The sequence below is a fragment of the Triticum dicoccoides genome, chromosome 2A (assembly GCF_002162155.2).
Source record: "Triticum dicoccoides isolate Atlit2015 ecotype Zavitan chromosome 2A, WEW_v2.0, whole genome shotgun sequence".
Lineage (NCBI taxonomy): Eukaryota > Viridiplantae > Streptophyta > Magnoliopsida > Poales > Poaceae > Triticum > Triticum dicoccoides.
Genome location: NC_041382.1, coordinates 105,492,868 through 105,502,444, shown reverse-complemented (window position 1 = coordinate 105,502,444; position 9,577 = coordinate 105,492,868). Strand labels below are relative to the sequence as shown.

The window sequence follows — 9,577 nt, the reverse complement described above, 5'->3', positions numbered from 1 at the left end:
CCTCTCTCATAATTATTTTTTTAACTTTCTCCGACTGAGTACTTGAACTTATAACAACAAAACTTTTAGTCTTTGTTTTTTATTCTTTTTTTAACACAAAATGCACACCGTGTAGTACGTGAACTTCTGGTAGTTATCAATCTGAACTTCTCTTGGTTACGTGAAAATATCTGAGTTTTTAATGAATATTAATCTGATTTTATTAATCTTCTTTTACGAATTTTGAAGTGCTCTATTTTTTAAAAGTTGAACTTCTTGTTATTTTATTTTTGAACTTTTTGTTTCCATTTTTAATAACGAGGAAAATCTGAGTTTTCTATATTCATAGAACTTCTCCATCTTTTCAATATGGACTTCCTGGTTTATTTCTTAATCTTTTTATGAAATTTAGAAGCGCTCTATTATTAAAAGTTGAACTTCTTGTTATTTAATTTTTGAACTTCCTATTTCCATTCTTTAATAACGAGGAAAATCTAAGTTTTCTATAATCATCAAACTTCTACATATTTTTCATTTGGACTTCCTGGTTTTATTTCTTAATCTTTTTATGAATTTTGAAGCGCTCTATTATTAAAAGTTGAACTTCTTGTTATTTAATTTTTGAACTTCTTGTTTCCATTCTTTAATAATGAGGAAAATCTGAGTTTTCTATAATCATCGAACTTCTCCATTTTTTTCATTTGGACTTCATGTTTTATTTCTTTTAGTAATGGAAAAAATCCTACTTTTTGAGAGACATCGAGCCGCTCCATTTTTAAATCTGAGAGAATTATTTTAAAACACAAAAAACAATTTTGTGTGTGTTTTTAAACATGGAAATACAAGGTGAACCTCTCTCATAAGAATTTTTGAATTTCCCTGGACAGAGCACTTGAACTTCTTTTAACAAACCTTTTAAGCTTTTATTTTTCTATATTTTTATTCTCACCTAAAATGCATTCCTTGTAGTACTTGAACTTCTTATTGTTTTCACGATGAACTTCTATCACATTTTTTTGTATACATCGAATTACACGCAATTGAAGGTCGGACGCCATTTTAAAACATATAGTTGGAGGTCGGACATCCCACAATATAAATTCTAACCCGTGCACAAAGGTGCAGGTTAACTTCTTCCAACAAATTTGAGTTTTTTATATACTTCGAACTTCTCTGTTATTTTAATATCAATTTCTTAGTGCGGATCCATGTCAGTGGCACGCGGTTGGCCAGATTCGTGGAGGAGTAGGGGCTTCTTGATGTTATTCATTAGTATCGGGAAATGTCCTATTTATACAAACCATTTAACGGAATAGATCATTTGATATCCTGGTGCAGAGAGTTTGAATAGGAGAAACTTTGGAATGTGGAGAGTTTTTCCAAAATTCATTAACGTTTATGAGTTGTCTTTAAAAAGGTCCAAAATGATGTTGTTGTTTTTTTGAACTTGTAAATCCTAGATCTTAGTATACTTTGAACTTCTGTGTTATTTTAATTTGAACTTCACATTTTTATTTTTGAGTAAAGAATTGTTTCTGATTTTTGAGATGAGCATCAATTTTGACTAATTTTTCAATTTAATAATGACAGATATTTGTATTTTTTTAAAAGGGTAAAATCCTAGATTTTGGAATAAACATCGATCCACTTCATTATTTTAGTTCAAACTTCTAGTTTTTTAAAGCATGGAAAATTCATTTGAACTTTTTTTGGTGTACTTTTCATTTCGATTTGACCTTCTTTATTTTATTCTTTAGCAACGATAAAAATCTAAGTTTTTTATAAACTTTGAACTTCCCTATTTTTTTAATTTGAACTTCTTACTTTTATTCTTAAAGAAAAATATGGTTTTTCAATAAGCATCAAACATTTTTTAAAATTGAACTTCATACCTTTAATTTTTTCTAGAAAAAGAAAGATATTTTGGTTTTACATATGCATCAAATTACTTCCTTTTTAATTTTGAACTTTTTCATTTTATTTCTTTGGTAACAAGGGAAATTTGAGTTTTTTATAAATATCGAACTGCTATGTTTTTTATTTTGTACCTATTGGTTTATTTCTTTTAGTAACCGAAAAAATCCTATATTTCTAATAAATATTGAACTGATCCATTATTTAAATTTGAACTTCTAGACTTTTTTATTTAGAAACAGTGATTTTTTTATGAATTTTAAACTGTTGTATTTTAATAATTAAACATCCTGTTATTTTATTCTTGAACTTCTTGTTTTCATTCATTAATAATGAGGCAAAATCTGAGTTTTCTCTAAACACCGAATTGTTCATTTTCATTTGGACTTCTTGATTTTATTTGTTTTATTACTAAAAAAACCTACCTTTTTAATAAACATCGATTCGCTCCATTTTTTAGATTTGAACTTCTAGGGTTTATTTAACGGAGAAAATCCCTTTTCAATAAATTTGTGTTGAGATGCTTTGTTTTTTTTTTGACCTTTCTTGAGTTTGTAATAAAGATTCGACTTCTTCATCTTTTAAATTTGGAGCTCTAGATTTTTTTTCTAGAAATGGGCAAATCCATTTTTTCATAATTTTTGAAATGACAATTTTTTTTGAAGGGGAGCCTTGGCGCAGTGGTAAAGCTGCTGCCTTGTGACCATGAGGTCATGGGTTCAAGTCCTGGAAACAGCCTCTTACAGAGATGTAGGGAAAGGCTGCGTACTATAGACCCAAAGTGGTCGGACCCTTCCCTGGACCCTGCGCAAGCGGGAGCTACATGCACCAGGTTGCCCTTTTTTTTGAACTACTAGTTTTTTTAGAAATGGGGTAAAAATACATTTTTATTAAAAATTTGAACTGCTCTTACTTTGACCTTCATGGGATTTTTTAGAAATGAGAACATATGTTTTTGTTACACACATCGTGTTTTCTAAATGAACTTTTTTTTGTAACTTTTGTGTTTTTTTGGTAACTTAAGAAACAATTAGCACCCCTTTTATTTTCCTCTACCTTTCTAAACTGGAAACAATCCCTAGTTTTTGATCTCTCTTGGTTTTTTTTCTACAACACAACAAAGCTTTTGACCATGAACTTAAACTTTATTTTTGATTCACCGCATTTTTCTATTTTTTAATTTACACTCATTTTACTCATTTTACTATATCTGAACTCTGTTCTTTTTAATAGTTGGACTTCTCATTTGTTTCCATGAGTGGTACGTGTATGTTGAGAGTAGTATCTGATGCACAGAGATTATGTGTGAAGCGAAGCGAGGCCAGGCCGTGAACGACCCCCAAGTCTTGGCCCACAACAGGACTACGCTCACTTTCCTCAACGAGTTTCTAGACTAGCAAATCAGCCAGACTAGCACGTATATCAAATACTTGCAGTGACAAGTCCTTCACATTGAAATATTGAATACCGAATAGTACTAGTAACAAAGAAAACAGAGCATGAGTGCTTCACATAAAAGCAACAGGGAGCATGGGATGTACTACGTGTGTATGCTGCTAGTATATCAAAAACTACAAGTGAAAATTCCTTCGCATTGAATAGTACTAGTACAGGTTCAGCCAACAACAGGGCCATCAGTTCAGCCAACAACAAGAGTTGTCATCATTTCAGTTTTCGGTCATGGTATCAAAGATTTACACAACTTGAGTGCTTGACATCGCAGCGACAGAAGTGCTGCTCTGGTTTACTTCAGATGGACTCCAAAAGTTGTGCGTGTGTGCATGCGCGCGGTGCAGTGCACCCACTGTTTGTTCGTGCTCTGAAACTGAAAACTAACTCTAATTTTTCCCGCAAAAAAGAAAAAGGAAAGAAAAATAACTCTTTTTCTAGGCATTAGGGAATTCCTGTGCATCTTGTCATCTCAATTCCGGTGGTATAAAAATGTGACACATCTTCCATCAGGCAACTGAACTAAAATCCTACTCCCTCCATTCGGGTGGTAGGATTTTAGTTCTTACACTCTCCAACATCGTTTCTTACTGTTTACACTAATTTTACTATATCTGAACGCTGTTCTTTTTAATAGTTGGACTTCTCATGTGATCCCCATGTGAACTAAAGAAACAACGATGCATAATCACACACGCACACATATCTTGCTAGATCAACAACAATTGTGTTTCTCATGCCAAGCATTATCCTCTGCAGGCGGAAATTGTTGTACACTCGTACACATATCTCTGAAACTGATGCATACCAAGTTATGAAAAAAGAATTTTTACAAACAAAGTTTACTAAATCAACGAAACACATCAACTAACACAATGCACACTCATAAAATAGAGCTAGATCTGCTCATATGCACGTACAGTCTGCTCATATGCACGTACAGCACACACGAACAGTGCTATGTCTTCCCAGAGAGGAAACAACGCCAACTTGCTACAACTTCACGCTGGATACATCACTGCATGCCCAACGCGGATTCATCATGTAGCCGGCCTCGAAACGCAAGTGCTGTGCTGGATGACCTTGATTGATACAAATCAACCGACGGCGGCAGCGAAGCAAAACAGTGACGAGAGATGGTTGCCTGCACGGACTGCCTGCGAGGGAGGCGACGAACTTGTGCAGAGGTGGTTGGGGCAGGTTGACGGTTGGTGGTTTGCGAGCAGAGCTCGGGAGGGAGGGCGTCACCGCGGTGGATCCAGGGGGGAGGTTGTCCGCCGCCCCCACTGCCGTGGATCCGAGGGAGTCCGCCGCCACTGTGGATCCAGGGGGAGGTAGGCACCGTCGCGGTGGATCCAGGGGCAGGGAGGCCGCCGCCGCGGTGGATCCAGGGGGAGGGAGGCCGGCGTGGTGGTTGTGGGCGGCATGGTCGTGGCGGAGGCGAGTTGGGGGCGACGGTGACGGCACCGGTGGCAGTAGATCCTAGAGGCCGCATCATTGGTTCGGGCGCCAGCGTCGGAGCAGGGTAGGTAGCCCGGCCACGGCAGAGAGACCGCGGGAGGCAGAGGTGCTTCGGCAGCCGTTGGGTGGTCCTCGACGGCGGGTGGGGACGGGGTCGCCGATGGGTGGTTTGGGGTTGAGGATCGCCGATGGGTGGGTTGGGGCTGGTGATCGAGGTGCAGGATGTACACGAGGTGGGGGACAGACGGTCTGTTTTTTTGTCTGATCGAGTTCGAGAGGACCTCTGCACCTTCTATGTAGGCTTGACGTGATCCTAATAACTATTCTAATCACATGATTAGAAAAGTGTTACTATATATCTCTCCCTAATAATAAAGCACGGATTGGGTTTCCGGGTTCACCGTCGCGGCGTTTTTACACAAAGGTCCTTGACATTTATGGAAATAAACCCGCAGTCTAATAAATAAGTGGGAAAAAACGTTTCGTATGTCTGCCCCACCCGTGGACGCGCTTGACCAAAAAAAAAGCCCACCCCGAGTCAAACGACCGCGTCTCCATCCCCGTCTGGATCCGCCGCCTCGCCGCCGCCGGCCCGCATCCTCCGCCACGCCGTCCTCCGCCGAGCCATGCCGGCGCCCTCACCGCACCCCGGCCTGCCTCCTCTCCGCCGTGCCCTTCTCCGCGCGCCCTCCGAGTCCTCCGCGCGCGCTGTTCACCGGCGCTCAGGCACAGGACGCCGCCCACCGCGACTAGCTGCTCAAGACTCTCCTTGCCGCCGTGGGCAATGGCCGGGAGGAGGAGGAGGACGCGCGGCAGCGGCAGAATCAGCACGTTGGATCCGGCCGAGGCTTACGTCGACACGGACGCGGAGGCTCTGGCCGCAGCCGCCGCGCTCTATGCCCTGCCCCTGCTCGCCGAGCCCTGCCTCTCCGGATCTCCAGCCATGTACGCTGCCGTTGACCTGCACTTTTCAGAAATCTTATGTTCAGAGTGTAATGATCAGGTGTTAATTTTTTATTTAGTGTCACTTTAGTGCAGCTGCTCCCTTGATTTGCTTCCTAGCTGGATCATTTGATCTAGAAAAGATGGAACACTAGAACGTACATGGAAACTTTCAGATAAGTTCGTATACTTACATGATTGAATCCTCAGCTTGTAGGAAAATCAGTGAGGGGATGAACTGCAGTCTTCCCTTACCACTCAATAGTTCCCAATTTATTTTTTGGATTTTTATTTTTATTTGATAAGTATAACACCTAATTTACAATGAAGTGCATCCATCAAGCAAATTGTTTAAACATTAATACAGAGCACCTCCATATCCACAGTCGTCAACGTGTTGCTCGCCGACCGTGTTGTTCTTGAGATACGCCTTGAAGTCGGGGGATCAGGCCTCCAGCACAAATCGTTCTTTAGCATGTCCTCGCGATATGCTTCTATAGGAAGTGAGATCCCCCATACTTATGTTTTTAACCCGCATGGATAGTTCTGTAGAAAAAAAATGTTATTCTGCAGTCTTCGTAACTTAAGCAATGCACAAATGAATATCCACTATTCATATGTGACAAGAAGTGCATGAACTTGGCTAATGTTTAGGGGCATAAACATGATCATGTCAAAACTGCATAGAGGCACCATGTTATTATGTTCTTACAGATAAAACATTCAGGTTAGTAATTTCTCTTTGCTGAGTGATTTTACCGTTCCTCATTAGTATGTGTTAAAGCTATGGATGCTGAACTCGCTAGATTCCTTTTTGCTATGTCCGCAGGGAGGTCGCTTCTGGCATGTTCTGCAAGTTCAAACGGAAGAACATCTCTGTTTGCATAGCCCTACAGGGGAGCAAATGGATTTCTGTGCTCCGTCAGGTCAACACCACTGAGTTAGTTCATGAATTCATCAAATTACGGTTGTTGATCAGAGAGGTGCAAATACCACAGACCAAGATGTCGTCTCCTGGTGTTGGACAACGGATGGAATGTATACGACGCGCTCAACCTACAAGGCAATGTTCTGGGGCTCTTACTCGAGCACTTGCTCTCAAACTTTCTGGAAGGCTTTGGCTGAAAACAAAGTAAAAAAATTCTGTTGACACCTGTCGCTTGGGAGGATTCTGACCGTGGACAAGCTGATCCAGAGAGGATGGCAAGGAAGCGAGATTTGTTCGATGTGCAGTTCACAGGAGGAGACGGTGGAGCATCTTCTTCTGAACTTCTATTTTGCTCGCCAAGTTTGGAGGAGGATCGCGGCTTGGTCTGGTTTTGAGACATTATGATGTGAAGATGGCCTCCGGGAGGGCACGGTTTACTCCTGGTGGCTGGAGCGAGGCTGCCAAATCCCTACGACCAACCGGCGAAAGTTTGATGGGACTGTAGCTTACACTTTTTGTCCGATTTGGAAAGATAGGAATGGGAGAGTTTTTGACAATGCTTATGCTGGTGTCGAGGACACTTTCTTTAGAATTTAGGAGTCCATCCTAACGAGAGAGTTGACATTTGCCAGAGTGATACTGTATGATGGAGGCTACGGCCATCACATCGGATTGTAACCAGGTTTCAGCCTAAACTTGTTTTTTCTTCTCCTCTAATAGAAATGGTAGCGCTCCTGCCAACATTTCGAAAGGGTATGTCCGCAGCGAAGTGCTGACTACTTGGAGGCTATATACATGCTGTAAAGTGTTGGGTATTTGGAGGTAGTTCTTAATGCATACAAAACTGCTCATGCCAGTGTTAATACTCAATACAAAACTGTAAAGTGTTGTAGCCTGCTCTGAAGAAAATTAACCAATTATATATTTCCTGATCTCGTGAAAAATATATTAATCATTTAAAATTATATGATTATGCAAGGCCAATACATTTGGTAACAAAAAAAAAAACATGCTACCATACTTAGAATAGTGTTGCCATAAGTATTAGTTTTCACGAAAGTCGTATTATATCCCCGCAAAAAAAGTTTTATTATAGATTGATTAGATTATTTCGGTTGTTGTGGCAGTTCTCCCTTGCAACTGTGCTCTATTATGAACAAAATGTGTTTTTCTACAATGCTGAAAGTGTAATGTGTAGGACAACAGATAGATGGAACCGAATATTCTGGAGCATATACTTGATGGAAGAGAGAACCTGACGAATCTGCCATTTGCGCTTTTGAAGAACATCACAGAAAATTTCACTGAAGATCGACTAATTGCACAGGGTGGATTTGCAACAGTTTATAAGGTAACAATTACTTCTGAAACAAATTAAGCATATAACACGTATAATATCAAGGGTACCAATTCGGCACTACAAAATGGAGTGCATATTTTCTGATGTCCCTGATTTCTTATCACATACCTTGTTCTCCCCTAAATGTGTACATATAAATTGTTCCCCAAGCCTGACTGGCTGAGCATTGAGCAGTCTTGATTATCACAATGTTTGTTCCTTTAGTTGGTATAATATACAATTGCCTGATGTTGTCTACAGAGATTAAATGTAGATAAAGTTCTGATGATGGGTTTGCAGTATGTAATCAATCTGTGTGAAGTGTGTATAATTAGCTTGCTTCGTCTGCATGAAAGCTCCTCTGTTTGCATTGTCTATTGGTCATGTATGGTCAGTGTTTGTCTGCCACGAGAGTTGCGTATGAAGACCTCGTTCGACCTGCTGGCCCCAAGCCCCGACACAAAAGGGACAGTATTTTTAAGGGGTACACATTATATCACACTATTTAAAAACTGGTCAAAATTCCCAAAAAATGTTCCTTTAAAAAAATGCATTTAGAAATATTCCAAAAAATGTTCTCCTTAAAATACATTCAAATTTTAATAAAGCATTCATTTTCTAAAAAAAAAATGTGTTTTTCGGATAGCAAAAAGTAAAACCAATTGAGAGACTATTCCATGAACCACTACTCTTCAATCAGATGAAGAAGGCCTTGTGGCATACTGGGTGCTTATGGAGGTGCTTAGAAAAATAAACCGATTTTTTCTGAAGCATCGGTGCCTATTTCTGCAGAAGAGACACCTAATTAAGTGTCTACTCTGTATAAATAAGCACCGGTGGTTAAGAAAAGTTTGATTTATTTCTCTGAGCACCATCTCTAAGCACCTTGCATTGTACAAGGCCTAAGGTGGCTTCTTAATGATCAAAATTCAACCAAAAAGCAATAATCAGTGTAACATTAATTCTCAGATTTGAATAAATGTAACATCAACTATCATATTTGAATAAAAGAAAATGGTTCGTATGGACACATGGAGCAGGTTTTGCCAGATTTTACACCGTTGCAACGCGCAGGCATTAAATAAAAGGAACAAACTCTTCCCAAGCAAACAATCATCTGTAAGAAGTCCCTAGCAAAAATGCTCTAAAAAATATATGTAAAAAACAATCTTTTTTCCCTAAAAGACTAAAAAACGTTAACTATTCTTAAAAAGTGTTTCAATTTTTATGAAAATATTAACTTTTATTAAAATAAGGAATTTGTGATGTTTAACCTTATTACGGGCGTTTATTAAAACTGGATATAAAAAATGATGCACAATGGCACATGTGCCTTTTTAACGCCCGGTGCAACGCCTTTTTAACGCCTGGTGCAACGCACGGGCATTTTGTACTAGTATATATATATATATATATATATATAGATAAAACTATGTCAAAATATGGGAGCATCTCTCTAATGTAATAAGATGATCCAACGAAGGGATTGTCAAAACATGCATCTGTGTGTCCTCGGCAAAAATAATAAGCATTTCAGCTCACTGCGACATAAATATATACTGAAC

The 9,577-nt window shown here is 39.3% G+C and overlaps 1 long non-coding RNA gene across 2 annotated transcripts; it reads left to right on the top strand.

The window, feature by feature from the left end:
• Positions 1 to 5,333: 5,333 nt before the first annotated feature.
• On the top strand, positions 5,334 to 8,274 carry LOC119353643. 2 transcript variants are annotated; one of them, XR_005170481.1, is made up of 3 exons: positions 5,334 to 5,748; positions 6,575 to 7,355; positions 7,880 to 8,274. It is a non-coding gene; the product is annotated as an uncharacterized LOC119353643 (long non-coding RNA). The 2 variants fall into 2 exon arrangements; XR_005170480.1 differs by having other exon boundaries at positions 7,872 to 8,271.
• Positions 8,275 to 9,577: the final 1,303 nt, after the last annotated feature.